The 25,055-nt window shown below is 38.3% G+C and overlaps 1 protein-coding gene across 3 annotated transcripts in view; it reads right to left on the bottom strand.

The window, feature by feature from the left end:
* LOC111143594 (plakophilin 4) overlaps nucleotides 1–25,055 on the bottom strand; it is a 251,428-nt gene that overhangs the window by 138,999 nt on the left and 87,374 nt on the right. The window lies entirely within an intron of this gene.

Genomic DNA, 25,055 nt, shown 5'->3' with positions numbered 1-25,055 from the left:
TTACAAACATTCAAACCAAAGGACTGAAGTGCATTCATGACGAGTTATTTTCATACAACCAATTCTGTTACTTATGCTACTAGAGATACCCAATGGTGTACATCTAATCCAAATTATTTACATTTGGTTTTGCAATGCATGGTATAATATTTCTGTGGCAGACTTGCCTTTCTAATTGCATTTTGCTCTCTTGGTAAAATCAGTTTACATGTCCTTAATATACACCTGCTGTTTGGGAAAGGTGGTTGTCCCAGAAGCCTGCTGGGCAGGAGGACAGCTGGCTCACAATTACAAATACACCAGACAGGCTCTAGAGAAAAAAGAAGTGGCCAAACAATCTTAAACCTTAATTACTTTAGAAGCACTTAGAGTTTACATAAGATTGGTTTAAGTTACTTATTTCTTTTCTTCCATTTTTGCTGATGTTGCATTTGACCTTCTTAGAAGACGGGGAAGTACCTTAAACACCTAGAGCACAACTAGAAATTATCATTTCACTAAATAAACATGTACTGATATTTAACTGATTAGACATGGTTTTGAAGCGACAATTTTCTTAGAATCTAATCATATAATTGGAATATTCAGGACTATTTATCTCAAGCAAGATAAAAAATAAACCAAAATACAATGGAAACATGCAGTATTGCAAGTATTACATAGTGGACCCCTGTGATTTGCCACTTAGCATCTTTTTACCATTCTTGTAGATATGGCATTCTGATTTTCCCTACCTTCCCTACGCTTGGACCATGTGAATTTGGTATGTTAACAATAGGGTTGGTTAAGCCAAGACTGATGAATAGGAACTTTTAATGAAGATGAAGGATTATTTCTGGAAGTGAGCTAAAGGACAGTGGTTTTTGGTCTAAGAATACAAAGTTTAAAGGAAAAGGCCACTCAAGGTAAGGATGCCAAGGGACTGCTCTACCACAGATTGGATGGGCTGTCTGGGTGGATACTGAAGTCACTTAGAGATGCACAGCAGAAGTTGAGTTTTCAGTGAATGAGGCTGAATAACCAGAAGGCTGCTGAATGATAGTAATGAGAAGGAAAGGGTTATATTCCACGACTTCCAGGTGTGGAAGTCTCAAAGGAGCAGGGACTTGTGCAGGGTGCTTATAAGTAAATGATTGGGAATTGAGGAGAAAAATGATCCTACTCCCCGAATTTGAGAAACTCAGAGGTTAACAGAATAATCAGATGCCCCAGAGTAAATTTTAGGGTATATGGAGTCCCCTTTAGGAGACAGGTAGACGGCTATTAAGGGTAAGAAGTGGGGAAGGAAAGATTTGAGGAGGTTGAGAATGTGGGGTTAGAGGTTGAGGATGTGGGGTTAGTGGCTGACCATAGAGCAGAGGTTCCAGAGAACACAGAAGAAGAGTTTGGGAGGGAGCATGGGGGAAAATGGGGATTAGATTGGGCAAGAGAATAAATAGATAGATGGGGGATGGAAGATTGGCAGCTGACAGGATAACCAGACAGGAGTGGACTTCTGGTGTTGAATGAAATAAAGACAAAGTGAGGTGTAAGAGATGAAGTCCTTAATGCCTCTAGAAGTACAGGGCAGGAAATTGTGGACTGTTGGCAGAAAGGGAAGGAAAGAGCTAAATACAGCTGTCTTATTGAGCTTCAGGTACAGGGATGGTAGGTGCTCCAGGTTTTAGAGGGTCACAGGCCTCAGGGGGGTGAATTGGCAGTCACCTCTCCCTGGTGTCACAGATCTTATACCTGGTATCACAGCCTGAGAGTTAAGGAGGTCCTGATCCACAGCACGATCAGGTCATGTCTGCACATTACTGGACTATGGAGCCAAAAGAAAACCCCCCTCTAAATATTCTTACATGGCAGCCCCAACCAGCAACTTCTGTTTCCAAGTTTTGCTGACATACCTAGACACTATCCTGCAGAGATTACCAAATGTATCACAACGAGAAGTGAAAAAAATCAAGGCAGGCAGAAATGAAAGAAGAGTGTTCCAAGCAGAGGGAAGGACAAGTGCAAAGGCCATGAAATGTACTTGGTGTGGGTTCACTGAGGAAACCTGGATATCTGAAGCAGCAAGTGACAAAAAGGAGAAACCACGGGTCTGATCAGGGAGGTCTTTGGAGGCCCTTGTAAAGACATCTGGCTTCTATGCTGAGAATGGAAAATAGCTGGAAAAATTTTGGAGTAAAAGGTGACAGAATCTCTTTTAATATCATCCCTCTGCTGAGACTAGACTAGACAATGAAAGATAGAAACAGGAGGTCCAGTCAGGAGGCTTCCCCAAGTCCAGGCTGCAGTTTGACGAGGGTGGTGTGCGGACCACGGAGCGGTTGGGCAGTAGAGAGAGACAGTAGCTGGCTTCTGGACATATTTTGGTGATAGAAGCCCATGGGTCTTCTTCTAGTTCAAGGAACTTTCCTAACTAGTACGGAGGAAGCAGTGGGAAGGAAACATGAGGAAAAGAACATTCATTCCTCAGGTTTCAGCTTCAACACCACCTTTTTAAAAAGGCCTTATCTGAACATCCATTTAAAGTAGGTCCCCCAAGATATTCTCCTGTAATATCCGTTCTTTTAATTTACAGCACTTCTCAAAATCAATTCACATATAATATTTTTTATTTTGTTTAATGTGTGACTTCCCCCATGAGATTGATTATAAGCCCAGTATGATAAAAAACCATGAAAAGAGAGGTGGGAAGGGAGCCATCATTAAATAACAGGATAGATTCTAATGATTAGAATTGCTGAATCTGAGTTACATGAGGATAGGGACCATGAATTTTAAATTTTTCTTCATCACTATATTCTTACCAGGATTCATATGTTGAAGGAATAAATGTATAATTATTTGTCAATATACTTTTTAACTGCAAAGTATTGCCTAACGCTGCCATTTAACTACAACCATGTTAAGTTTTAACAACTGAAGTCTACCTCTGATTAAAACAGCCAAGATAATTACAATGTCTTTTAGAGCTCTTTTGTCATATGTATCTGGAATACTCAAAAGATAAATATAAATCAAGGTAATATTGTTAAAAATTACTTCTACCCAAGACTTAAGAAGACTAACAGGAAGAATTCCTACAAAAAGGAATAAAGATTCTTAGATAAAGCAATACATATATATGAAAACCAAGCATCACATTTTTAAAAAGCAAGAGTCAAGAAATTACTAAATTCTTTTTTGACAAAAAGGAAAAAAAAATCTAAAAGTACAATCAAGTATTTCTTCAAGGGGTGCCCAGTGGCTCAGTTGGGTAGACTGGATCAAGCCCTGAGTAGGGCTCTGTGCTCAGCAGGGAGTCTGCTTGAGAGTCTTTCTCTCTCTCCCTCTCCCCTATCCCTCCCCAACTCATGTGCACAGGTGCTCTCTACCTAAATAAAATCTTTAAAAAAAAAAAGTATTTTCTCAAATGTTAGATGATTCTTAGTAATGACTTGGGATAGATCAAATTGAAATGGAAAATAAAGCAAACATTTACTAAGGGCTAAATGTATAAGGGTCATTGTATTAGTTTCTTCTGTCTGCTTTAACAAATTGCCATAAACCTGATGTCTTAAAACAACCAAACTTTTTATCACAGTTCTAAAGTCCAGAATTTAAAGATCAATTTCAGTAGGCCAAAATCAAGGTGCCCACAGGGCCATGATACCTGTGGGGGGTCTCCAGAAGAGAATCCATTCCTTGCCTCTCATGCTTCTGGTTGCTGAATGTTCCTTGGTCTGTCTGTGGTCTCATTACTCCAATATCTGCCTTCACCTTCCTACTGCCGTCTGTGTGTTAATTCCCCCGCTGCCTCTCTCTTACAAGGACACTTGTAATGGTATTGGGCCTCACCTGGATAATCTAGGATAATTTTCCCATCTCAAGACCCTTAATCACATCTGTAAAGACATTTTCCAAATAAGGTAACATTTACAGGTCCAGGAATGAGAATGTGTTATCTTCAGAGGTGGGGGCCAGGGGCTGGTGGGAGATATGACACAGCATTATTATGCTTACCATAGTCCATCCTTGGGCAGTCAACGATTTGTGTCTGTCCCATGAGCAAAATATGTGGACCCCACCCAACACAATCCTAAATCTCAACCTATATAGATAACATCAACCAGAAGAACCAAATCTCTTGTAAACCTCATCTGCTTAAAGTCCTAAATCTCATCATCTAAACATCTAAATCAGGTATGGGTGAGATTCTGGGTATGATCCATCCTAGGGCACAATTCCTCTCCATCTGTTGATCTGTGAAACTAGAAGGCAAGTTATCTGCTTCCAAAATAAGATGGTGAGGCAGGCATAAAATAACAGCTATGACATCCCCCACTCTACAAGGTAGAAAACAGAAGTCATGCAGCCCAAGTAATTTCACAATCCAGTGGGGCAAGGTTTCAAGGCCTGTAAGTAATACTCCATGGCTTGAGGCTCTACCCTTGGAGTCATTTTTCCTTTTTCTTAAGAGGTAGCACATATTTGCACCTGAGTAGTTTTATAAGGCTATTTTCTGCCTATAGAATTTTGGAAGTCCAACAGCCTTCTTACATTTCATCCTGTCTCCGTGCTTTCAAAAGTCAAGTTGGCATTGTTTCTGCAGATTTAACAGTCTGAAAAACCATGTGGGTCTCTTGTGTATTCATGCCATTAAACATGAGAGTCCACTACAGATCTTTCCTGGAAAATCCCATTTCTGTTCCTGTTTCCTGTTGAGATGGTTGAGGGGATCCATGAGTCACACACCTAATTCTGTCAGCACTAAAGACTGTCTAGTTACACCTTTGGCCTTCTCTCCAGAGCACACTTTCCGAACAATAAATTTCCTAATTTTAGTGTCTTTGCAATCTGGATAGACTGGAAATTTTCCAGATCATCAAGCCGTAGCTCATTTTTGCCCTGAGAGTTTTCCCCTCAATTTCTATCTTTTCTCTCACATTTCACCATGAGCAGGAAGAAGAAACACGGCTGTACCTATAGCATTTTGGCTGGAAGTCTTTTCAGCTAAATATCCAAGTTCATTGATTACATGCCTTCCACACAACTCTGGTAGCCAATTTAGCTAAGTTTTCTCCCACTATATAACAAGGGTCACCTTTCCTCTAGTCTCCAACTATATCTTCCTCATTCCCTTCTGAGCTGTCACCAGAAGCACCTTCAGAGTCCCTCTTTCTAACCAGAGTGTGTTTAAGGCAATCTAGGCCTTTTCTAGGATATGCCTCAAATTTCTTCCAGCCTCTACCCACTGTCCGATTCCCAAGTCACTTTCACATTTTTAGGTATTTGTTACATCAGCATTCCACCTCCTAGTATCAAAACCTGTCCTAGGCCTGCTGTAACAAACCATCACAGATCGGGTAGATTGTAACAACAGAAATTCATACTGCCACAGTTCTGGAGACCAGAAACTTGAAATTAGTTTCACTTGGCTTTGGCTGACATCATGGTTGTAAAATGGGATATACTCATTCGAGAAGTTGAAGGGAAGAATATGTTCTTGGCCCCTTACAGCTTCTGGGGGCTTGTGGCATACCAGGCTTGTGGCCACAATGCTGCAATTTCTATCTCCACCTTTACATTGCCTTCTCCTCTGTACATTGTCAAATCGCCCTCTGTCTCTCTCTTCCATGGACAGTCTGAAGGCATTTAGAGCTGACCTGAATAATCCACGATAATCTCCTACCCTCAAGGCCTTTAATTACATCCATCAAGATCTCTTTTCCAAATAACCTTACAGGCAACAAGTACTGGGACTCATATCTTTGGAGAGGGGGTTATTATTTTGCCCACCATACTAACACTATAGAGGCACAGCATATTAATTTACCATAACTCTATTATGTCTATAAAGAAGTGTTAAAATTGAATTTGGCTCTTTCAAAGTGACCATTTGTTACTTAATACTGCAATAAAAAGCTGCAAAAATTACTTTTCTAATGCTATTACGTTAATGTGAAACACTTCTGATTTTTCCATTTACAGATAAGTGTAATTAACTTTGCAAACATAATTTTAAAATGAAGTTGACAGTACAGCTAAATACAGTAAGCACTGGTCAATTCGCAAATATAAATAGTTGCAAAGATTTAAAAAAACTTCCGCAGAAAGTTGAAAGACTTTAGGAACAGATATGCTTTTATTTCAGGAAACTACTCTTTAGGAAAATACTTTCTTCCTTTAGGAGTGGCTAAGTAAGTGGCCGACATCTCTCTTTTAAAACTTATTCAGGTTATACTTTGACTCTTTGGGATAAAGCATGGCCAAGGGTGATCAAATACCGATGGGTGAACAATGGCTGGGATAGTTCTGGTAGGGCAGCAGGCAGCCAGTCCTTGCCAATTTGATCAGTAACCGTAGGAGTGGCTTCACAGCCAAGAAATTAGTTTCCCAGCTGTTTGCTGCTATTAGAGAGAAGGGAAGACTCAGAGAAGTACTGGTAGTGTGAAACAAATTAATGCCTTTTCTTTAACCTAGAAGCAAGCAATTTGCAATTTTCCGTCTAGAGTTGTTAACTGCCAAATGAAAACTGTGTCCTTATCAATAGTTGTAAATGTTTTGGTAAAGTTAACCCAAAGGTCACAAGTCTGGTGCAAATTTGAACACCAAGAAAGGATACTGTTCTTTTTCATTGAAGCCTAGCAAGCAAACCAGAGTTATGTTAGAGAATGACCATTACTATCTATTTAGTAAAAGGAATAAAGTTCACCAAGTAACTGCATTTGTAAAATGTTATTCTAAAACACAGTGATTCAAGCAAATCACTTTGAGTATAGAGTTGTATTTTGATGTAAAGAAGCATAAATAAGCAGCAAAGCAACCTAATCTGTTTTCTCTGCTATTCCCAGGTTGGTTAGCCCCTGAGATCCCCAGTAGGGCGTGCTATTTGTTTCCCAGAAGCTTATATGCTTTCTCATAAAGTACTTATTTTGTAAACCTAAACTAACAAAACAAACAATAAATGTTGAATACTTAAAATATAAATGCCCAGTCCTGCACAAACGTAAATAAGAATCCACAGGTGGACACTAGTGGTAAGAGCAGTGCTTTTCACTGGAACACAGAGGGCCAGAAATTCTCCACTGGGTCTGACTGAGAAGCAGAGAGACTCCATGATCCTAACTGCAAAGGTCTTACACAGAAGCTAAGCTGCCACCCTTACAGACAGTGCAAAGAGAAGGACCGGAGATCACCCCATTAGGGTCACAGCGGCAGTTGGCAAGTGCTTGTTGGGTCGCACTGTGTGTGTCCAAAGACTCCAAACATTCCAACTACCTTTTGGAAACCTTTCTACAGAACATCTTCTGGGGTGATGGCAACGTTCTATATTTTGATTGTGGTTCCATGGCTGTTTTCATTGGTCAAAACTCATAGAACTACTCTCTGAAAGGGTATATTTCATTGCATGTACATAATACCTCAATAAACTTGCGTTAAAAACATTAACACACACCTCTCTATTCTCTTTTTATGAAGGTACGACATTTTAATGTACAGGTGCCTTTCTCACGTTTCTGGCAATACCGCTGTAGATTCACTCACTAATCGACCTTAATGCACATTATGTTTTAGGCAACATCTCCCCTTATTAATAGATTGTTCAATTTAACTTCTCCTGGAAAACAGAATAATTTTTTCTTGAGAGATCTATAAATAGAACTTTGGAACAGAGCCACAGAAAGGGCCTCTGGAAAGTGAGATTTTGGTCCTCTATGTGAGCCTGACCCTTGTGGTGTCTTCTCCAAGATGTTGGAATGATACTAACTACCATTAGCTATGCTGCTCTAAAGTAAAATATTACTTACTTGAATCATTTTGGAACCCTTTAAAAAACCATAATCATTTATATTAGTCATGCTCATAAGTACTTTTCACAACTAGATATTCTGTTTCTGTAAAAGCATACACTTTTTTAAACTAATGATTGAAAGAAAGTAAGTTTTATCAAAATAGCTACTAGATCTTCTATAAAATAGTTGTAATTAAATTGAGAAAACTTTCTAATTCTAAATTTTGTTAAAAAATGCAAATATGGGCATTGGAATATTAACTCTTTCCAAACCGATTAACACTAAATATGAAAATACTGCACTATAACGCAAATATCATTCTCAATGGAGAAAAAGTGAGAGCTTTTCCCCTAAGGTCAGGAACATGACAGGGATCCCCACTCTTACCACTGTTGTTCAACACAGTGCTGGGGGTCCTAGCACCAACAATCAGACAACAAAAAGAAATAAAAGGCATTCAAATTGGCAAAGAAGGAGTCAAACTCTCAGTCTTTGCAGAGGATGTGATACTTTATGTGGAAAACCCAAAAGATCCCACCCCAAAACTGCTAGAACTCAGAGCAATTCAGCAATGAGGCAGGATATAAAATCAATACACAGAAATCATTTGCATTTCTATACCCTAACAATGAGACTAAAGAAAGAGAAATTAAGGAATCGATCCCATTTACAACTGCATGAAAACCCGTAAGATACCCAGGAATAAACCTAATCAAAGAGGTAAAAGATCTATACTCTAAAAACTACAGAACACTTATAAAAAAAATGAGGAAGAAAGAAAGAGATGGAAAAACATTCCATGCTCATGGACTGGAAGAATAAATATTGTTAAAATGTCTATGCTACCCAGAGCAATCAACATATTCAATGCAATCCCTATCAAAATACCATCAACATTTTTCACAGAGCTGGAATTATTATTTATTTAATAATTAGGATTATTTAATCCTAAAATCTGTATGGAACCAGAAATAAGACCCCAAATAGCCAAATGAATGTTGAAAAAGAAAATCAAAGCTGGGTGCATCACGGTGCCCAACTTCAAGCTATATTACAAATCTGTGATCATCAAGACAGTACAGTACTGGCACAAAAACAGACACACAGATCAATGGAATAGAATAGAGAATTCAGAAATGGACCCTCAATGCTATGGTCAACTAATCTTTGACAAAGCAGGAAAAAAATATCTAATGGAAAAAGAACAGTCTCTTCAATCAATGGTGTTGGGAAAATTGGACAGCCACATGCAGAAGAATGAATCTTGACCATTCTCTTCTACCATACCCAAAGATAAACTCAAAATGGATGAATAATCTAAATGTGAGATAGAAATACATCAAAATCTCAGAGGAGAACACAGGCAGCAACCTCTTTGGCCTCAGCCACAGAAACTTCTTGCTAGACACATGCTCAAATGCAAGAGAGAAAAGCAAAAATGAACTTTTGGGATTTTGTCAAGATAAAAAGCTTTTGCACAGCAAAGGAAACAGTCAATAAAACTAAAAGGCAACCTACAGAATAGGAGAGGATGTTTACAAATGACATATCAGATAAAGGGCTAGTATCCAAGATCTATAAAGAACTTGCCAAAGTCAACACCCCAAAATCAAATAATCCAGTTAAGAAAGGGGCAGAAAACATGAACAGTAATCTCTCTAAAGAAGACATACAGATGGCCAACAGACACATGAAAAAATGCTCCACATCGTTCACCATCAGGGAACCATAAATCAAAAACACAATGAGATACCACTTTATACCAGTTAGGATGACTAAAATTAACAAGTCAGGAAACAACTGTTGGCAAGGATGTGGAGAAAGGGGAACCTTCTTATACTGCTGGTGGGAATGCAAGCTGGTATAGCCACTGTAGAAAAGAGTATGGAGGTTCCTCAAGAAGTTAACAATAGAGTTACCCTATGAACCAGCAATTGCACTACTGGGTATTTACCCCAAAGATACAGATGTGAAATTAAGGGGCACCTGCACCCCAATGTTCACAGCATCAATGTCCACAATAGCCAAACTGTGGAAGGAGCCGAGATGTCCTTCAACAGATGAATGGATAAAGAAGATGTGGTCTGTCTGTCTGTCTATCCATCCATCCATCCATCCACCCATCTATCCATCCATCTATCCAATGGAATATTATGCAGCCATCAGAAAGGATGAATAAATACATTTTAATCAACATGGATGGAACAGGACAGTATTATGCTAAGTGAGATAAGTCAGTCCAAGAAAGACAATTATCATATGGTTTCACTCATAGGTGGAATATAAAAAACAGTGCAGAGGACCATAACGGAAGGGAGGGAAAACTAAATGGGAAGAAATCAGAGAGGGAGACAAACCATGAGAGACTCTTAACTATGGGAAACAAACGGAGGGGTGCTGAAGGGGAGGTGTGTGGGGGGATGGGTAACTGGGTGATGGACATTAAGGAGGGCACATGATGTGATAAGCACGGGGACTTACATGCAACTGATAACTGCTGAACACTACATCTGAAACTAATAGTATACTATGTGTTGGCTAACTGAATTTAAATAAAAATAAAAACCAAAACAATACAAAATAAAATAAAATAAAATATTGGGCTATGTAGCTGAATCAATCTCTACCTTTTTCCACTGCTTACTAATACATTAAAAGAAAAAATAAAGTTGCTTGTATTCAATTCCTAATTTGCCTGTGTAAAACAAATTTTAGAGGAGGATAAAGATGTTTTCCACCTGTTAAAAGCTAGAAGGTGTTTGAGCTAGTCTCTGGTGATTCTGTCAAATCTTATATGCAGGGCCACTCAGAGAGGGGAGAGAAAACTGGCTTCCACCCTTCTAGGAACAGAGAGCTAGCAAATGGTGACTGCAGAATCTCACACCGACCACTAGACCAATGAAAGCACTGATGTTTGCCAAGTTCGTTCATCAAGGAAATGGATCAAGTGCTGGTGATGAATAATATAACCTGGGAGACCGGAGGTCCTACAGCGATACAGGAATACACGGCCAATTAGCCTTAACAAATCCAATATAGGTCCCTATGGATATCTGTGGGCTATATCCCTTCTAACAGCTCCATCTGGGAACCAAAAGTAATACTGCTCAAAACTTTAAAACAGGTATTTGTACAGAGAGGAAAGCACCTAAGCAAATCACCTAGCTAGTTTATCTGTATGCTTTCAAGGTGCAAAAATACACCAGAGTGTTGGGGCGCCTGGGTGGCTCAGTGGGTTAAGCCTCTGCCTTCGGCTCAGGTCATGATCTCAGGGTCCTGGGATTGAGCCCCGCATTGGGCTCTCTGCTCAGTGGTGAGCCTGCTTCCTCCTCTCTCTGCCTGCCTCTCTCCCTACTTGTGATCTCTCTCTCTCTGTCAAATAAATAAAATCTTAAAAAAAAAAAAAATACACCAGAGTGTTAAAATACTATGGCATATAGCATAGTCTGAAGGGAAGCCAAAATTTTTGCTCCATATTGGAAATCATGGTCCAGAGACACTGGCTAGGACATTTTATACACAGAAACGATCAGAAGGAAGAAAAGTAGACCTAAATTTTAGCTTATTCAGATTCATCTATGTATGGTAAACTAAGGGGGAGGGGAAAGTAGGACAAGGCACATACTGATTTGTCCCATTGTTAGTTTGGACTTAAATCCCTTGGTTTAGATGGTCTGTGCCAGGTTTTCTCGCTGTTCAGCTCTTATTTTCCTTGGTAATTAATAATATATTGTGGGGAGATAATTTGAGACTATGTAAGTAGATCATGTAAACAGATCCTGTTTCTCATACTTACATCCTAGTTTTAGCACCCACTGGTGATCCTTGCCTGAAAAAATTACTACTGTAATAATGTTGCCAACTGTGCACTCCCCACCCCCATTCTATCATTTTAGGATTAACTTTTCACAAGCAGACATAATGGATGATTCTGAGGAAGACGGTCTATCAACCACATTCCAAGAAATCTGGATCTGGTTTTTACTACCTGAAAGTAAGGCTGCCAGAGGAAGGCTGGACCAACCCCACTAAGAACCTCCTCCAGAAGGAAACAGTCCCATTTGTCAAAATAACAGGTCTGGTATATATTAAGTACCAAGTGACTACAAAACATTTCGTAGGAAATTATAGGTAAATGAATGGGGTGGGGGTGGGGTTAATTTTCTTCTCTCTCCAAGGACACATCTATATTCAGTTGTAAGAGGTGTGTAAGTAGAACACAATGCATTCCTTGGATTAACCACATTTGTTGATCCAAACAAGCCCGCAAAACCAAATAAGTGAACTCTTCGTAACAGGCAAAGATGAGCCAATAAATTATTACAGTAAAAAAAAAGTAGACTGAAATATGGATGACTTCAAAGAAAGCACTCATCTCTTACAAGAATGTAGGTGCAGGGCTACTGAGAATTTTCCCCAAAACCCTTGAAAAGTACTGCAATAAAATTTTAAATAAAGGACTAAAAAGCAGAATACACTGACTCAAGTTTATTTTTCAGATGTGAAATAAAACATGATCATCCTCTGTAAAAGTACCCTTCTGGTAATACTGGAAACGTAACATTTATGGATAATGTTGTATAACCTAAAGCAATTTCTCCAAGGTTAACACAGAGAAGCCAAATACAAATATTAAATTTTTCCACAGGGTTAAAGTTTTACTTATCCACCAATTTTGTTTCTTCCTAAGTAAATATGAATATAACTGTTTCAATCTTAAAATACTCCTGAAGCATAAGATGTTATTTCCATAATCTTGGCCCTCAAATAGATGAGTCAGGTTCGATTTTATTAAAACTACCAACACAGGCTTCTTTACGTTATTTCAGTAAAATCGTTTCTATATAAAGTACTCCACAGTTAATCGTCTGAATCCCTGTCTGCCATCCACAAGACTTTATCTGTAATTCCACCCGTGGCAGACTACATTGCACACATTCCTTCCAAACAGAAAAATGCATGTTAGGATGAACAAAACTAAAACAAAAATTTTATATCCAACAGCTTCACGTAGCCTCTGCTAGGCTTGAACTCTGGCCCTGGAGCCTTGCTGGCTGACCTTTCCAGGGAACTTTGTTCTTCTATTCCTAGCCTATAATGTCACCTTGCTCCTGTCTTTCACCTAATATTTACTGGGTGCCTGGCACCAAGCTGCATGCTGGAGGTTAAAAAAAAAAAAAAAAAGTCTATCAACGATCTGTGCTTTACTGAAGTTCAATGTCTAAGCTAAGTCATACGGAATTTAAAAAAAAAAATAAGTTAATATTTTTTACCTTTAAAGCCAATGCTGTTGAAATATAACTTACATATGATAAAACATAGCCATTTTAAAGGTGTAGCTTGATGGGTTTTACTACATGTACGTAACAATGAACCACAACTCAAATTACATTTAATTTCTCACCTCACCTCTGAACACTGCCTTAACTCCTTTTTAGTATGGTTCCTCCCCCTGCTCCTTAGCAACAGTGATTTGTTGTCAGTGTAGATGAATTTTGGCTGTTCTAAAATTTTATGTAAATGAAATAAAATACTATTTTATGTCTGACTTCTTTAACTCAGTATATTTTTGAGACCATGTTGTATCAGCTTTTTTTTTTGTTCTTGTTAAGCAGTATGAACGTAAGATACTTTGCGTATTTATTCACCTACTGATAAAATTTTGATTTGGAGGTACTGTAAATAATGGTTCCATGAATATTCATTCACAAGTATTTGTGTGGACATATTTCATTCATTTCTGGGTCATATCCAGGAGAATTGCTGGGTCATACAATAAGCATATAAGTAATTTCACAAGAAACTGCCAAGCTCTTTTCCAACATGGTCATATCCATTTTATACCTACACCAGAAAAAAAGTATAATATCCACCTTAGACACAGGTCATGCAAAAATAGGTGATAGACCAAATTTGGCTATAGTTTGCTGACTCCTATTTTGGGATTTATACATATAAAATCATGACTCCTGTGAATCAAGACAGCTTTACTTTTGCTTTCTTATCTGTGTGCCTCTTACTTCTTTTTCTTGCCCTACTACATGGCCAAAATCTTAAAAGGGAAACTCATTAGTGTTTCATCATTAAATTTACTAGCTTTAGGTTTTCCATAAATTTGTTGGAAGACTTCATTACAACTGGGTGTTGAAATATATCAAATATTTTTTTCTTTATTGAGATAATAACAGGGGTTTTCTCCATCCTTCTATCAATGTGGTGAATTACACTGCTTAATTTTCAAATCCTAATCTAACCTTGCATTCTTGGGATAAACCACACTTGGTCATAATGAATTAACTTTTTATATATTGTTGGACTGGACTTTATAATATTTTGTAAAAGCATTTTGCATTTATGATTATGCAATATAGTGATTTGTAGTTTTCTTGTAACGCTTGTTGATTTTGCTCTAAGTGTAATGTTGCACAGACTATATAAGTTAAGATATATTCGAAGTTCTTCTTAACTGTTAATCTGTTTTTCTTCTTTAAAATATGCAAAGAAATGCAAAATTGCACTTCACAGGCAGTTTTCTGGATCAAATTCTAGAAACATACTTGCTACATATAAGTTACTACTCCGATTTAATTCTTGTCATTCAAAAATGAATTCAAAGTTCAAGACTGGCCAAACTCCAAAGGCTATTCTCTGAACTGCCATGCCATAGGTTACCTTGTCAGTAGGGAAGCTGGAATGCTAAGAAGTCACGTGTCTCTTCTGAAATCATTCAGTGTACAGTGCTAGAATGAACATTAATAAGTAAATAAATAAATACAAGCAGTCCATGGCTTACTCTAGCCTTGTGCTTTGTGATTCCCACTTATTGCTTTTTTTTTTTTAAGATTTTATTTATTAATTTGACAGTCAGAGATCACAAGCAGACAGACAGGCAGGCAGAAAGAGGAGGAAGTAGGCTCCCTGCTGAGCAGAGAGCCTGTTGCAGGACTCGATCCCAGGACCCTGGGATCATGACCCACGCGGAAGGCAGAAGCTTTAACCCACTGAGCCACCCAGGCGCCTTGATTCCAACTTATTTCTTACGTTTAAAACTACCAGAATTCTGATTTTTCAGCCATTATTGCATTTCTCCATTTCTGCTCAGGCCTTTTTTTTTTATACTGTCTATCCATAAATTATACCCCATTGCTTTTTATTTATAATTTGTATCTTCCTCAATGTTCTCCATGCCTTTTTTCTATGCCTATCTTCTATCCACCAAACTGCACTGCCTAAGAGGAAATCTTTTTTCAAAAGTGAAATTAGGCGACATTTTACTCACTTGGGCTGCCTAATGCTATATTTTGGGGCTCATGCCCTATTTATGCAGCTATCTGTACCAACAAAAATTTCACTTTTCTTCCTGTATACTGAGGTCAACAAAATTCCAAACATTTTGTGACTACGTAATAAAGATTCCAAAATTATCGGGTTTAAATACGCGGTACCTACCGTTTCCATCTAACCAACTTTACCTAAGTATTTCTTATTTGTAGGCTTCTCTGAACACAGTAATAAGAGACAGTTCTTATAATCTTTCAAGGAGAATACATAAAAAATCTGGAGAAAAAAACAACATTTCAACAAAACCGTATCAAAAAGTAAACTGGGGGCAGGGGGATGCCTTGGTGGCTCAGTCAGCTGAGTGTCGAGTCTTGATTTCAGCTCAGGTCATGATGTCAGAGTCCTGAGATACAGCCCCACCCACTGGGCTCTGTGCTGGGCATAGAGGCTGCTTACGATTCACTTTCTCCCTTTGAGCCCTCCTCAAAAAGCAAACTAAACAAAACATAAACAAAAACAAACAAACAAACAAAAGCTGGGAAAGAACTTCATATAGCAAAGGAATCTAAAAAGACTGGTATTTGAAATCTTATTATTCATTTTATTTAAGACCACTTAGCGTGTATCACAGAATTCTCTACTTAAACAAATTCAGTTCAAATAAATCCCAGAATAGTGGCACAAATTCAGTATACATTTAATAAACAATCTGACAGTCTAATGCAGCAAGGCTGATGGGTAGCTTCCAAAAGTCAAAAGGCATTCCAGGTATAAATGGTTGAGGAAGTTATCAATTTAATCTGAGTTTACAGTTAACTTTTTTCCAGATTAAAACCAGCAAGAATAATCCAGTATGCACCTCAACCAAAAATATGCTTCTAAGGTGAAATACTGTCCAAGGTATTACATATAAACCTTTCTTGACTGATCATGTGAGAAACTCTATGCAGGAGAAATCGAGGCCTGGGAATTATATGAACAAAGTGATAATAATCCTTGGCATTTATGAAGAGATTTTACCTTCAAAGAATTTTTTATAAACATTAACTAAATCATGCAATGCAGTTACAAAGTTTCATCAGCAGTTACAGACAGGAAAACTACAGTACCAGGTTTGAATCAAACGTGAGCCTAGGTAGTAAATTTGTACATGCCGCACACACATACACATACATAAATATAAATGGATAGTGATAATTGCTCATGGATATGATGATGAACTACTGGAAGTGGGTTTAAATAAATACGAAGACTATAAACTGAATGCAGGTATAATTAAGAAAATCCCAACTTCTGGATAACCTTAGACCCCATAATAGTTGTGTTGTTACTATAAAAAGCAGTTAAACTCAGGAGATTTTATCAGTGCTCTGCAATGTGTAACAAGGGCACTCATCCACCATCAGTTTACAACTTAAAAGAACAGACTCGCCCATACCTCAAATTTTAAAAACTCTTCTCCATCTCCCTTTCTTTGAACAAACAATAGGAAACAATGCTGCTGGTAGGGTTGTAGGAAGAGCAAAAACAACAGAGCTGTGGAAGCAGGAAAAGGAAACAGCTGTTAAAGTAAGGGAATCGGAGGGAGAATGAGGAGGCGCCTGGTGAGGAAGCCAAGCCTCCAAAGAGAGAAGAAGGACTTCCTTGAGAGGAAACAAAGCTGATCAGAAGTAATTCTCCACTGTCTTCCACCCTGTGGCCCGCAAATAAACGTGGACCTACCTGCTCTCTTTCATGCTCTGAACTGAAGACTACAAATGCCGGAACTCTGGCTGCCCAATAATACTGTGTACTCAAGTGCAAAGGACAGAACTAGATCCTGGTCTTTTGAATGAAAAGCCTTGAGGGTAGAAGGCACTAGCAGGACAGGCGAGCTTCATTAAGTTCCAGCTTCCTGAAACGTCTCTTCACTGTTACCATTCCCTGTTTCCATTTGCAGGTAAAGAGGGCCTTCTCTTGACATGCTTTCTGCTGTCCTGAAGCTCCAACAGATGATGAATGAGAACTTGCCTGACATTTAGTTATATATGGAAAATAGATGTGTATATACTGAGTTGGATGGATGACTGCATATGAATACAGAACCTTTTGGCTTCTGGTGGTATGTTCAATTCAAACCACATTCACTAATCACAGCAAAAGGAATCACCAATCAAAACAAATTCTCCACTGGTGTCACTGCCTCCTTTATGCAACCTACATATCAATGGAATGAAACAAACACAACATAACCAGGACTTTTTTTTATTAAGCTGGGGGAGGGTGGTGAGAGTAGAAAAAGAGAATATTTATGGCAGGGAGAACCAAATTAAGATTTCTAACCTGAAAATATTTGAGGCTTAAATTAACCATTATTTCTTAGTCCACGATGCTATATTATACTACTTCTTAAATGGAAAGAACTTTATTATTTTGTTGTATGATGTAATAATGATGTTGTATGATATAACAATATCATAACAATGCTTTAGAACAATAATTTTTTACAACTTAAGAGGATTTCTACATACTTTTACTCTCATGAGTCTCATAATGCCCTCATGTAGTAGGCAGTCAACTAATCACTCTTATCCCCATCATCCAACAGACAGACTGAGGCTTGCAAACACTACATGGCCTGGCTAGAGTTATACACCTAGAAAGTGGTTTTGCTTCAACTAAGTGTGGCTCTCCTGAACACTGGCCAAGAGCATAAGCTCAGCAACTGGGGGTGGAGGGGCAAGAAAGAAGATTCCTGCTAACTGCTTATGAATTGTGCGACCACAAGCAGCAATTCAACCCATTTATACCCCAGTTCCCTCTTATTTAAAATGAAAAAAATCCCTGTAATGCCTAAATTACAGGGCCATGGGGAATTAAGTAAGGCACACACTTGGACAGTACCTGACCCAGAAGAAGTGCTTAGTAAGCAATAATTGTATGTCTAGCAATAAAATCCTACCCTGCCTACTGGTGAGGATAACTAGATGGGTAGAACTAATCTAGTCCCTCAGTGATGTTTTCCCTAGTTATGGCCTTCTAATGCATTCCTTTTTCCAACTGGTTAGTTGGATCCTTTGTACTAGGTAATCATTTCTCATTTCTCTGTCATCTTTCACTAAAAAGCTGTTGACAGGAAGGATTAAAACTTCTGGATATCCAAAGCATATCCTTCAAATGCCAATTTATTTTCTAATTCCAAATAGTCCTAAGGTATCATACTTCTTCCTAACTTGTTAAATAGAATATACAGAAGATACACACTTTTCTTGATAATTGAGTGCATTACTATGACCATTCACAACCAGATGAACAGTCATTAATCTCTGGACATGCCCATAAGCTGTTCTGTCTCCTTTCTTGACTTTGGAATGTCTGCTGGGGCTACACTCTTCCCTTTCTAATTTTGATCTCCACTCTTTCTTGTTCCTAACATTGGGACCCTCTCCTCACCACCTCTTCCCCATCCATAGCCAAATCTGCACATTTAAAAACATAACCTACAAAAATATAACCAAATTATGTCTTTTAAATTAGAATGTACGAGGTTGAAGGTAAGGGCCCAAAGAGCAAAGTATAGGATCCATGTAGTTATTCAGAGACATTTTCACTGCAATTTTTTTTTTCATTGCAATTTTTAGTATGTTTCAAAGGGCTGAAGTTGCCAACAGCCTGAGATCCAAATAAACACAAGTGTGCACATAAGTGGCATGTGTGTGTATGTATGCGTGTGCAGTATGTGGATGTATTGGGTATTTGGAGGGTAGCTGCTATTCAAAATATTTTAAGTATTCTATTTTACAGTTTTGAGTACATTAAAAATTGGAAAATTTTTTTAATTAAAAAAAGTTAAATATGATTTAGTCAACAAATATTTGAGTATTGTACTTACCATGGGCCAGGCACTATTCTAGGTATCAGGGATAAAAAGTTGAATAAATAGGTATTTTTCCTATTCTTATGGATTAAAATGTTTGAATTTGACAATTTGTTTTCTTTTTTTAAAGATTTTATTTATTTGTCAGAGAGAGAGAGCACAAACAAGGGAAGCGGCAGGCAGAGGGAGAAGCAGGCTCCTCACTGAGTAAGGAGCCTGATGTAGGGCTCAATCCCAGGACTTCGGGATCATGACCTAAGCCAAAGGCAGATGCTTAACTGATTGAGCCACCCAGGTGTCCTGACTTTTGTTTTCTTAAAAGCAAATTTTTAGTTGAGATTTTTTAGTTGAGATTATATTTTGAAATTTACTCATTTCCAATTATAAATTGTAAAGGAAAAAGTTTTCAAATAATGGGGGATTATCAGGATTCAGCATGCTTACAAATATAACTTGAGACTCCGAATTCTCTGGAGAGAAACCTGGTATTATAAAAAAATACTTAAACTTAAGATACTAGAGTAATACAATGATTTTTTTCCAAATATAAGGAATGAGAAGTAAAGAAATAGAAACAAAACATTTAGGATCTCATAGCAACATTAATTTTCATACTGGGTATATTCAGCAATTTACATTACTATTATATTCAAGAAGGTAATAGCATGTATAGGGTCCCAGGGCAGGCCACCTCAGAATGCGCCACAATGGCATACTGATACAATTGAAGCTACTAGGGAAACAGTGAAGGATACTCACACTCAAACTCTTCTCTGCCCCCTGAAAGCAGGAAACAAGTCGTCCATATGAAAAGTACCACCCCTTAACTAAGAAGTAAAATGATCAGAGAGAGGGACTTTAAAGTGGTGAAAGCTACAGAAAGATACCTTGTTATATTTTTTCACTAATCTACCACCTCAGCCCAAATTCCACTTAGAATTCCTTACTAATTAAAGCTCCCAAGCATCAGCCTTCTTTATCCTGCCAGTTCTTCACTACTTAATGTCTCTTTGTCTAAAATGTATAAAAACTGCCTGCCTTGGTTACTCCTTTGGGACTCAATTTCATTACTGGCCCTCCATGCACATTTAATAAAATTTTGGGTTTTTCTCCTATTAATCTGTCTCATGTCAATTTAATTCCTAAGCCAGCTGGAAGAGCCTTGACCAAAAAAAGGGAAAACTTTATCCTCCCCTACATGTGAAAAGCTCAATATGAGAATGTTTTTAAAAAATTTAATTTCCATTATCATTTTACAGATGGCAATATCATAAGAAGTTCAATATGAGGATTTTTTAAAAATTTAAGCAGTATTTACAGGAGAGACGAACTTGAAGAAGCATTTTTAAAATAAAAACGTACTGAGAACACAAGGAGACCAAATTTTACTCCATTCTTCAAAGCAAATGTTTTTGTTACAAATGTTACAAATGTTAGAAAACCAAAATCATCTCCCAAGAAATATATAAATCAGTGTCTCCTTTACGGACCTACCGTGAAACATCCAGTATAGCATAGCCCAGTCCAGTGATAACCTAAAGGAGGGTACAGTAAGGCAGGTTGAAAAGAGCTGAGGAGCAACAAGGCCCAGGTGCCAGCGCACCCACTCTCTTCCCAAGTAGACTGATGGTTGTTAACAATCATTTTCGAGGGGCGCCTGGGTGGCTCAGTGGATTAAGTGTCTGCCTTCGGCTCAGGTCATGGTCTTAGGGTATTGGGATCGAGCCCCCCATCAGGCTCTCTGCTCAACAGGGAGGCTGCTTCCCCTTCTCTCTCTCCCTGCCTGCCTCTCTGCCTATTTGTGATCTCTGTTTCTGTCAAATAAATATGTAAAATCTTTTAAAAAAAGATAATTTTCGATGATCTCATTGTCGCTCAACTGAAGCATACATTCCCAAGCTTTTGGCGTCTTCTTACTCTGAAGAACAAGCCTCATCTAGACTGTGTTCTCCAAAAGAAAGGTGTGTGTGTGTTTCCCTGGTTCTTTACCCCTACTGCCGGCCAAGTCCTAATGACAACTGGCAGCTACCTCAGACCCAGAGAAGGCAACCGGGTGGCACTCTTGCCTTGGCTAACTCTGGACCACCACACTCTAGAATGTTTCACGAGAGAGATTATATTTCCCTCTTGTTTAGGCCACACTATTATGCTGTCTCATCACAGCAGCTAAACTAGAAGCCCAGTGAGCACATATTTATGACAGAGCTGACTATCTGCCTCAACTCCTACAAAGACTTCTTGAATGTAATATGTCACAGAGCACTTGTGACCCAGTATTAAAAATTGAAAATATTAAACACTTTCGAGAAATAATTCCTCTGGATTCTTTTCAATAGGAGAGGTTGGGAATCTTCTTTAAGGGGTTCAAAACAGAACATGACCCACCCCCTGTGATGGCTTTAATCCCTGGAGCACACCAGATTGCCTGAACACACCATCCTGCACTGGGAATCAGAACCTACTGTTTCTGCCCACAGCTCATATTCTCAAAACAATCAGTGGCTTCTTAGGTCCAACAGAGAGCTCTTGTGGAATAACTGTATTACATCAGTCTAGACAACAAAATGTTCAAATGCATATCAGGTAAGAGGAGACCTAAGGCAGGTTCTAACAGAGAAAAAAATGGGGCTTTTTCTCAATTCACCAAACAAAACTGGAAGACTGGGATTTAAAGATTTCTGGTAAATAAAGATGGAAAATAAATTTAATGCTCGGCAGGAAATAAAGAGCAACAGAGTAAACAATACTCCACACTGGGCGGGTGGCTTCATTTCGCTTTAACAATTTCAAGAGCAATTAGATTTGAATGAAGCTTTAAAACTAACCCCCCCCCCCCCCCGCCAAAAGAGAAAGCATCGTTATTCATGAAACACCTGAGATAGCTCTGCTTCTAAAGAGACTTGACCATCTACTAAGTACCAAGCATTATCAGCATTTTAAATATACAACCAACAAACTATACATTATTATTGTAATTTTACAGAGGAGGAAACAGGATAGGAGAGGTTAAGGGGCCTTCCAATATAATAAAGTTATCTGTGGGAGTCTGTATTTGAAGCCAGGTTGGTTGGACATCAATGCCTCCATTCTTTCTGCCATACCAGGAGGAATTTTAAAACTACTAGAAGAGTACAGTGAAATTCTATTAAGAGTTCACTGATGAGTTAGGATTATTAGATTATTACTTGTAAATAATACTGAGGGTAACCTCATACTATAATCACTATGGTACAGTGGTATCCTCAGGACAAAATGAAGCTCCCAGGGCTCTGTGTGCCTCTTCTAGAGGATTCTAAGAGTGGGCTGGCAGGCTGGCCAGCTGGGAGGATGCCCTGGCTGATGGGCTGATCATCATCAGCCCACCCAGGAGCACATTCCAAAACATCCAACTGAAGGTAATGGGAGGGACCTGTGTCTTCTTAGCTCAGTCCTCCTTGCTGGTCCCCCCTATCCACTCCCTGGTCCTGAGCTCTCATGGGGCCATTTCACGTTTTTTTGGAGTTGTCAAAATGCTTGTAATAGTGAACATGGTTTCCTCAAAACGTTTAAAAACCTAGTTAGGGCAGTCAAAATGCTACCTAAAACAGCCACAGAATAGCAAACTGTATCTTTTGCTTTGCAATATTTTGTGGTCAATCTACTCAATTTTTTGTGCATTTCTAGTCTTCCTGGGATAAAGGACTCTGAAATTGTTATTTTTCAGAGACAAGAACTACATTGGATATGGCTCCATATTTTTTGCATAGTTCTAGTCATGAGACAGTCCTAATTACTACATTTACCTTTTTGTGTAGGAATATATCATAAAGGAGCATTTAGAGTACACCAGTGTGAGTTCGGCCAGATCAAATAAATCAGTCCAAGTGATTACAAGTGACTTTGGACTGCATTCAGATTATGGAAGGCGAGAATAGACTAGGGGTATGTACCATCACAGCAGTGACAAATTTTCAACTTCTTTGCAAAAGCACAGTATTTCTTCAGGTTTAGACATGACTCACTAAAGCTACATTTTCAATGAAATATAGCTGGAAGGATTTAAAAGCTAGAAAATATAGTCATGTCAGTACAGATGATCCCCACTCCCCACAAAAATGCGTGACATCATTTTAAGATGTAGTCAGTCTGCTGTCACTAGGCTGTTGGGTTGGACAGACTGATACCTATCTGTACACACTGAAGCAGCCAAAGTGTTATGTGGTTCTGGTTAAGATGCAAAGACCACCATTACACTTTAGAAAACAAACATCCATTTCTGAACAATCTCTTTTCACTACTGATTTTCTGCAGAATTGATTTTTCTAATAGCAAGAAAAAATCATCAGGTATCTATCATAAATGTCATGAAGAAACTATTTACGGTGGATATGCTCTTCCTACACTGTTTTTGGGGGGAGGGGTTCTTATGTACTCCCTCACCTTTCCTAGGAAATTAATGTGAGTCTGATGTACACTAGTCTATTTGTGTTTTGTTCCCTATTTCTTTTCCAGGAACACTCAAACATTTTCAAAATATGTATTCTACAAGTACTGAGAGCTGATTAGTACCAGACACTATGTTAAGCTCTGGAATACTGTGGAAAGCATCCTTGGAATTTATATCCTGGAGAGGGGCAGTCCAAAAAAATGGGTATTTATCACACTTCTCTGCATCTTCCTTCTTTTACTTAATGATACGTGGTAGAATTCCCTCCAAGGTGACTGGTAAAGATGTATCAGAGGAATTTCTTAGTGAAAATTCCTAAATATACTCTAAAGATAGTTGCAAAGAGTTGAATTTGCAAAATTATTTTAAGATGACACAACCCATATCTCCATGGATCCAGACAGACATTGGCCCCTCCCATTAGCTTCCTCATCATGATGATATAAGGGCCCTTAGGCATGTAACCTCTGCCTGGTCCTTTGCTTGGCACCCTTTTCATGAGCCAAGTCTTAGCCTGGGCCCATCCCTCTGAGTATTCCTCTTTCTGGATCCAGGTCCCCCCTAAGTGGTTCCGGGGCTGGAATATGTTGCTTCCACAACTGTTCTATCATCTCAAGGATAACAACTGTAGTGCATGTTTACTGAGTACCTAACTATTTTAATAAGATTGGAACCATTATGAGGACATAGGAGCCTTCACCCAAAGTTCAAAGTCACATAGCATAGCCAAGGGTAGAAGTGGGAGCTCCTGATCTTAACCACTGCCATGATACCCTTCTGGATCTGAAGACTGATAGTCATGCAAAATTTTCCAATTCAACTATGGTTCATTGACAAGTTTTCAATACCTTACAACCTGTATAAGGGTCTATTCTTTCCTTCTCTGTCAACCAAAGTCTGTAGTAACATTTTATTGTAATTTTTATAAAGGCTTTTTTCCTTCCTAGGTCATCTTATTTTGTGGCTTCAGAATTTTTACTAAATACTACATGTGTTTTATAAGAAATTTAGAAAATACACAGGGAAAAGCATACCTCCTTGAAAGTATCTCCTATATTATCGAGTGCACGTGTGTATATACATAAATATGTATTTCTATAGAAGATTCTACACATATAGTTAGATAACTTGTTTTCATTCGTATTGTGAACACCGCCATGTCATTAAAAATTCTTTAAAAATGTGATTTTTAATGGCTGCACAAAACCCATCAAATACATATGCTATTATGTAATCTTTTTACTCATATTGGGCAATTAGGTTGTTGCTAATTTTCAGATATTAGAAACATCACTGTGATTAATATCCTTGTGTTAACAGTAAAGATTTCCTTAGACTGGATCCCTAGAATTAGAATTACTGAACCAAAGACACAACCAACCATCTTTAAGGCCTTGACTACAGATCATTAAAGTGCTTTCCAAAATGGCTGTACCAATTTTACTCTCACCAGTACTCCATGAAATTGCCAACATCACAACACTCATGCTGTTTTACCTTTGATTTAATAGTTGCCAGCATAATGCAGATATATTCCCATTATTTTAATTTATATTTCTGTGATACTAGTGAGTTAAGAAAATTACTTCATGTGCATGTTGGTCCTTTATATTCCTTCTGTTGTCAAATACCCCCTTTCTCCTTACTCATTTGTAATTACTCTACATAGATTACATTCATTTTATTTACTCATCCAACAGGTGTATGCTAAACTACTGTGCTT

Source organism: Enhydra lutris, unplaced genomic scaffold (genome assembly GCF_002288905.1).
Source record: "Enhydra lutris kenyoni isolate GAN:26980312 unplaced genomic scaffold, ASM228890v2 scaffoldscaffold1, whole genome shotgun sequence".
Taxonomy (NCBI): Eukaryota; Metazoa; Chordata; class Mammalia; order Carnivora; family Mustelidae; genus Enhydra; species Enhydra lutris.
Note: the sequence above shows the minus strand (reverse complement) of the source record. Positions and strands in the feature narration are given on the sequence as shown.